Source organism: Lipotes vexillifer, unplaced genomic scaffold, assembly GCF_000442215.2.
Source record: "Lipotes vexillifer unplaced genomic scaffold, Lipotes_vexillifer_v1.1 scaffold602, whole genome shotgun sequence".
In the NCBI taxonomy this organism is placed as follows: Eukaryota; Metazoa; Chordata; class Mammalia; order Artiodactyla; family Lipotidae; genus Lipotes; species Lipotes vexillifer.
In genome coordinates this window covers 2899841-2907536 of record NW_006790307.1, presented here as the reverse complement: position 1 = coordinate 2907536, position 7696 = coordinate 2899841, and positions in this window count along the sequence as shown.

Genomic DNA, 7696 nt, shown 5'->3' with positions numbered 1-7696 from the left:
GGCATGTGGGATCTTCCCGGACCGGGGCACGAACCCGTGTCCCCTGCATTGGCAGGCGGACTCTCAACCACTGCGCCACCAGGGAAGCCCTGAGGGAATATATTTAAGCTTTTCTCTTTCCATTTTCCCTAGTGGCAGTTTCATTTCAAGGCCAGCGGTCTATAACTAGCTCTAGTTTTCTAGAGCAATTTACGTCTCTCAAATGATGCAGAATCAGACTCTTTTGTCATCACTAGAACTGAGCCCCTGATTTGTTGTCTAGCAGTGGATACCTCTGTGTTCTTTGCCTCCACCGAAGTGCCTCTGACCTCAGCGTGAAGCTCTCCAATGCCACAGTGCATTTACCAGCTCATTATGAGAAATCTTTGTTGCATACAATGAAAACCGAACAAACCTCAACAAAGTAATGAAGGATCACACTCTGTGATGCAGAGAACTTTCTAAGCCAGCCTTTCTCCATGACTCTCCTGGGGTGCTATTATTTATAATATACTCCTGTGACTTTTTCTGAGATTATAATCAATAAGCTTGTGTACATTACTGATCTGCTTCTTTGACTGAATTAGCTGGTAAATTACTTGAAGTGGCCTCTCCAGGCCATATGAAAAAAGATCTGTGTTAGCTTGAAGGAACTGGCAAGGCTGGGTAGATTGGCCACTAAATTCAAATTACAAATATAGTAACAGCTCAAAAGGGACACATCTTAATTTACTGTCAACCAGTGTTGGGAATGAAACTCCAAGGGCCTGATAAATATGTCCGACTTACTAAAATTTTTATAGTGAGTACTATTTAAAATTACTGGGATATTGGCTGGAATTTGGAAATTTTTGTCACCCAGAAATTTTTGTTTTCCTGCCTCTTCTCCCACTTCTTCCATTCCCCTCCCCCTACCTTCTCCTTCTTAATAGTTTTATTACTTATTATGGCATTTAATCAGGAATGTCTTTTGAACACGTACCCTTTTAAAAAAGCCCTCTTTTTAAAGTAAAAACCTCAAGGAAATTAATGGAGTATAGAATAGTAATTTTAATAACTATTTGTATAGTTTAAAATGTTTGACCAACACTGTGTGTTTCTAAAGTAAGTATTTTTTTTTTTTTTTTTTTTGGAGAAGATATAGTTCTCCCATAAATAATTTGTAAAAGTTGTAATGAACCATTTTTTTAATTAACTGATATGCATACTGGAAAAGTTAATGCACCATAAACTAAATATGTATAAGTTTATTAGAGGGTGTGCCTGAATTTAAAATTATCTTAATAAATGTGTGCATTTAACTGACTGGTTACATTGGGAAGCTATTTATTTATTTCAGTGATGGTGACTGTCCTAAAATGTTTTTGGACTGTCTCTTTGGAGGAGAGAGTCCAAAATCAGTGTTAAAAAGTGCAAGATCAACTCGTGTTATAATCTTTGGGATTATGAAATGAAACAAGAAGAGATTCTACAGCACTTTGATTGATTTTCTTGTGCGGTTCAGAGCATATGGGAAGTCACATTTTGTAGTACAATAAATATTCCTGTTTCCTATTTGGTTACTGTCTAATTTGCTTCTACTCTTTAGAGGGTAATGTTTCAGATTCCTAGTAATCATTTGACTTCATTCCTCTTTTGGAGCCAAGGAACCCCTTCCACCACTGCAGGATACAGAAGAGGGCATTTGCAGGCATTCCGGGGTGCATTTTAAAGGCACCTCATCTCCCATCCCTGCAGAAACCACTGTACTGCAACAGCAAGTTAATGGGAGACTATAAAGTAAGAAAAAAACTGTTAAGTCCACATCCCTGAGATAAAAATCTGCCCTTTAACTATGTATCTCTGAGTTCTCTAACAGTGAACACAGACAAATTTGTAGGGGGCCAAGACAGCTCACTGGTGAAACAAAGAAACAGTGGGAAATTTATGGATTTGAGACACAAAAAGACAGGGCTATACTTGAATGAGGATAGGGACACCACCTCATTAATCCTGGTTTCATCAGCATCCTTGATTCATTAATTCATCAAATATATATTCAGCATCTACTAGGTGTCAGGCACTGTTCTAAGGGCTCTAGTAGCAAACACACTTTTCCTTGTCCTCATGGAGCTGGCATCCTGGTGGCAAGGACAGATCTATCATCTGTCTATTCTTTTCTATCTGGATATGTGTGTGTGTGTATAAAAGGTTTAAGTAGTTATAAAAGTAATGAGGAAAAGATCAGTGGAGTATGAAAAAGAAGGTGATGGGGACATTATTTTAGAGAGGGTTTGAGGAAGGCCTCTCTGGGCGGGGATTGGGGAGGTATTGGAGGTGAAACCTATTCACATTACAGAGAAACAGAAAACCTAACAGTGGATAGTAGACAATGATATCCTTTGTAAAATTCTTTGGCCTCATTGCCCTTGGAGTTTTTTCTCTCGGTACCTTTCTCCTGAGGCTCCCAAACCCTGCTCAGCTCTATTCCCCAAGCTCTCTCCTCCCGTCTCTAGTTTCCTCCAAGCCCTGCTTATTTCTTGTGCACAGAGTTTATCATTTTCACTATTTCCTCACATTATTCTGACCCTTACCCCCAGCCCCACACCAAGCTTGAGATATTCTTTTCCAAGATTGTTCTGTCTCTTAGTTTAAATCCGGTGCCAGCTATCACAATTATTTTTTGCTTTATCACACTTTGGAAAATTCTCTCATTTAATTGTCATAGTAACAACACTATGGAATTATCTCCATTACAGTTGAAGAAAATGAGATTGGTTAGAAGTTTTAAGTAATTTACTAAGGACAAACATCAAATGACAGTGTTAACACTCGCACCTGGGGTTGTAATATGAATAATGTCATATACACATATATACATATATCACATATATACATATGGGCTCTGGAATTAAATATACCTGAGCTCAAATACGTGGCTGGTCCTGGAACTACTTAGGTATGTGAACTTGGGCAAACTTCTTAACCCTTCTGAGCCTCAGTTTCTGCATCTGCAAAATGGGAGTAATAGCAGAACAGATCCCATGCTGCTGTTGAGAGGATTAAATAAGACAGTGCATGTGATATGTTGTACCCAGTAACCTTAATGATACAGCACCTTATGCATGTAACATGGACAACCTTAGCTAGAAGCTCTGTGAAATAAAAGTGAAAAAACTTGTTCAGTATCAAACAATAAATGTATCTTTAAGAGAAGCAAATCAAAATCAAATTCAGAAATGTTTATTCTGCAGACCCTGGAGCGAGGATGGACTTGCCTCTCCCCAAGTCCTCTGCTCCTCACTTGGAACGCAGCTTCATGATGCTGCTTAGCCAGGACATCCCATCTTGTGACCTTCAGACACAGACAAAGTGACACCTGGGAATAAAAGTCTCATTAAAAAGCGAGCATGGGGCTTCCCTGGTGGCGCAGTGCTTGAGAGTCCGCCTGCCGATGCAGGAGACGCGGGTTCGTGCCCCGTTTCGGGAAGATCCCACATGCCGCGGAGCGGCTGGGCCCGTGAGCCATGGCCACTGAGCCTGCGCGTCCGGAGCCTGTGCTCCGCAAATGGGAGAGGCCACAACAGTGAGAGGCCCGCATAACGCAAGGAAAAAAATAAATAAAAAACAAAACAAACAAAAAAAAACAAAAAGGTATCATGTAGGACTAAGTAGAATTTGAAAAGGAATTTGAAATTTATTCTCAGAAAAAAAAAAAAAAAAAAAAAAAAAAAAAAAAAAAAAAAAAAGCGAGCATGTTTTCATACTTAGGGATTGAGGTCACCAGGATACGGAATAAACTATCAGCTGTTTCGTTAGCAAATCTTTACTTATTATTTATATTTTCATAGGCAAGCCTCAGTAATGCTGCAGTCTTCATGGTGTTTCTGTAGGGGTGGATGAGACATTCGTATAAGGAAGTTGATCCTTCTTGCATGAAAAACTCTTCATAAATATCTGCATCATAGGATTATCACACATTTTACTTCTTGATACGATATCCTATACTAGAAATAACTATTTTAAAAGTCTTATTTCTTATGAAATAAGAAATAACTTAGGAGATGATTTGATAGAAGTGAGATCTGAAAGTTAAGGAATTATTTAACAAATTCAGATGTACCCAGAACAATTCGGTTTAAACCCAGTTACCAAAAAGTTGCAGTTTTCTATGTTAATGGATAAAGAAGGTAGATAATCTCTAGATTATCTAACCTAAAATGAACCACTGCTTAAAATGAAGATTTAGCAAAAATGTCTGATGAGTGTCCCTTTTTTGTTTTTCCTGTCCCAACTATGGAGAGGGTGCCAATGAACAGTAAAGAGAAGAAAAATGAGATAGACTGGTGACTCCACCTCGACCACTGTTGGGTGGTCGCATTGTTAATTTAATAAATGGGAAAGCTTATGGTAAAAAGTGGTTTATAAATCAGAAGGATTTAGTTGTTACTGTTACTATTTGTATTATAGTCCCTTCAGTGGTTCTCTATTTCTGAGAGCAGATTAAAAATAAGCAGGCCTAAACTCTAGTGGGTATAAATTGGGAGAAAACTCAGCAGGGATTTTTTTTTTTTAATATGAGGGTTGTTTAAACAGAGAGTTAGTGGCAGCCACAGAAACACACTCTTTGACAATCTGTGAAGTCGGAGTGGTTCTGGGATGGCTTCACTGCAGGTCCCGCTGAGGGAAGGAAGCCAACTTTCAGGGTGTGATGACCTTGGCATGTTTAAAATCACCCAATTCACTCAGAATCAAGACGTATGCCTAGCATGCTAAACTAGCAAAGGGAAATGAAGCATTGTTTAATCTGTCCTCCTATAGAAAAGTAAGAATTTATTTTGAAAGAGTTTTTAAAACCGTCAGTCACCGGACTAAGGACGATGCTGAGGAGACCCTCTGAGTTGGTCAGCTGTACCCTGTGACCAGGTGAGACGACGAAAACCTGCAGATATTGGAAAGCCCTGGCTCCTTCCACACACAGAAGCAGACCTACTGTGCACATGGCCACGTACGCTACTGTAAAACCATATCAGGTGCCAACCTGTGCAAGACTGAGTTAGGAACTGTAGGAAATGCAAAGGAAGAGGTTATGAAACTCTTTTTCAAGAGCATAGAGTCTGGTCCAGGGTTTCTCACCCTCACGCTGTTGTGGTTTCTTTGCAGTGGGGGCTGTTTTGTGCTTTGCAGGATGTTTAGCAGCATCCCTAGCCTCCACCCACTACAGATGCCAGTACTACCCTCCTCCCTCCCTCCATTCTAATTGTGTCCGGCAAAAACATCTCCTGGTATTTCTCCATTGCCTGGGCAATGTCACCTGGGGTCAAAATCGCCTCTGTTTGAGAAGCACTAGTCTAGTACTAATGATAAAACATGTGCATAAATAACACTAAGATAGTCAATGATGGACACAAAATACAGACAAGTGCTATGGACGATTACAGCAAGTAAAGATTTCTTTTGGTTGAACGCTTCCTGGAGAAGAAAGCATTTACAAGAAAGTCTTGAAGAATTCCTAGAATTTAGAAATAGAATGAAGAGAAGGGCAGCGCATGTTGTGGGAACAGGAGATACCAAGGAATGGAAGCATGGATGGCATAGTTAGCCTGTAGGAAATCATGTCAGATGGGGTATCAGGGCAGTTCCTGGAAGGTCACTTACCTCTGATTAACGAGGGTTTATTCTGTGCTTCGGTTCTGATGGGGACATTCCTCTAGGGATAAACTGTGGGTCAGATGTATTGGAGTTGGAGGATATTGAGAGCTGGACTGTAGTGTTGGCCTGGGTAGTGGGTTATTAAGAGTCTAGGAGACAGTGAGTGGCAGGGTTAGGAGAATACAGACCTGACAAAAATTTAAAAGGTAAACTTAAAGTGTAGGATTAAAAAGAAAGAGGAATCAAATCTGGCCCAGCTGTTTGGAGCTTGGTGGTGTTATTAATAGAAATGGAAAGTGTTGGAGAAAAGCAGAGGTAGGATTACTCTGTAATGGCCTGTATGGGAAAAGAATCTAAAAGAGCGGATGTATGTATAAGTGATTCACTTTGCTGTACACCTCAAACTAACAACACTGTAAATCAACTATACTCCAATAAAAATTAAAAAAAGAATTTTAAATAAAAAAAAAGATTAGAGGAAGATAAATTAATTTGGGCCACACTCCATTTGAGATGCTCGTGGGCTACTCCAGTGAACAGATTCAAGAGAGAGGTAGAGATCCACTTCTGGGTTTGGGAGGGAGATCAAAGCAGGAGGATTTGGGGGTCAGATCCTCTTACAGCTTTTTTCTCCTGTCTCCTGATACTTCTTACTTTCCTTTTTCACCTCCTCTTTCCACCTCTGAATCTGTGGTTGACACCTGTTACTTCTCTCTATATATTAGTCCTTTGAACGATAACGGTAGTAGTAATAACAATAACAACAGCTGTCATTGATTAAGTGACTATTCTGTTTCAGGCAAGGAACAGTTGCCTCCTGCTGGTCTTTTCCTCTCCCCCAGCAACATCCCTTATTCCTTAGAAAATGCCTTGTTTGTGTTGTCTCATTGAATCTTAATAATCCATGCAAGGGCAAAATTATCATTCCCATTTTCAGATAAGAAAATAGAGGCCCAAAGATATTACATTGGTTTCTCTGACCCCCATCTGGTAAGTGACATAGGCCATGTTCACACACTGATCACACACTGAGATGACTCTCTTTCCACTGCAACAAGCGTAAACAAATTACCGCCCAGAGGCCAAATCCAGCCCCTACTCGTTTTTCTATCCCCTGTGAGCTAAGAATGGTTTTTACATTTCTAAATGGTTGAGAAAAGAATGAAAGAAGAATAATATTCTATGATGTGGGAAAATTATGTGAAATTCACATTTCAGTGTCCATTGATAATATTTTTCTGTGACCCAGTCATGCCCATTTGTTTATGTTGTTGATGGCTGCTTTTGCCCCAGTGCGGCGGGCATGTGTCTAGATGTGACAGAGACATATGGCCCACAAAGCCAAAAATATTTACTATTTGGTCCTTTACAGAAAAGGTTTTCCATCCCCTGTGCTGCGATATTCTGCTCTGAACACTTCATCTAATCTATGGATTCAACTCTCACCTCTGTGAGCGAACTCTCACGTTGGGAGGAAAAAGAAGGAGGGGTTAAGGCAGCCCTCACTCCTCCAACTTATATAGTCCTGTTATATAACTATCTAGTCCTGCTAATGGTCCTGCCAATAAAGTCCCAACAACCCTACGCAGGTAGGAAACATAGTACCCGTGTCAAAAAAGTGACAGAATATGAAGTGTGAGAGTAAATGAAGTCAGCCACAGTCATTGTGAAACACAATTCAGTGTGTCTGTATTTTTCCTGAGGTAGTGTAAAAAAAAAAAATCAAATATTTTTAAGATGCAAAATAAAAAACTATAAAATCCATGATTACTGAGAAGAGAAAATAAATCTTTCCATAAAGTTGGAGGGGGTAACAGATTCTTTGAGGGCTCCACACCTAGCACAGTACTTGTTACATTGTAGGTCCACAGTAGAAACTCAATCAATATTTGTTGAAGAATGAATGAGTGTGGGCTTCCCTGGTGACGCAGTGGTTGAGAGTCCGCCTGCCCTGGTCCGGGAAGATCCCACATGCCGCAGAGCGGCTGGGCCCGTGAGCCATGGCCGCTGAGCCTGCACATCCAGAGCAACGGGAGAGGCCACAACAGTGAGAGGACCGCGTACTGCAAAAAAAAAAAAAAAAAAA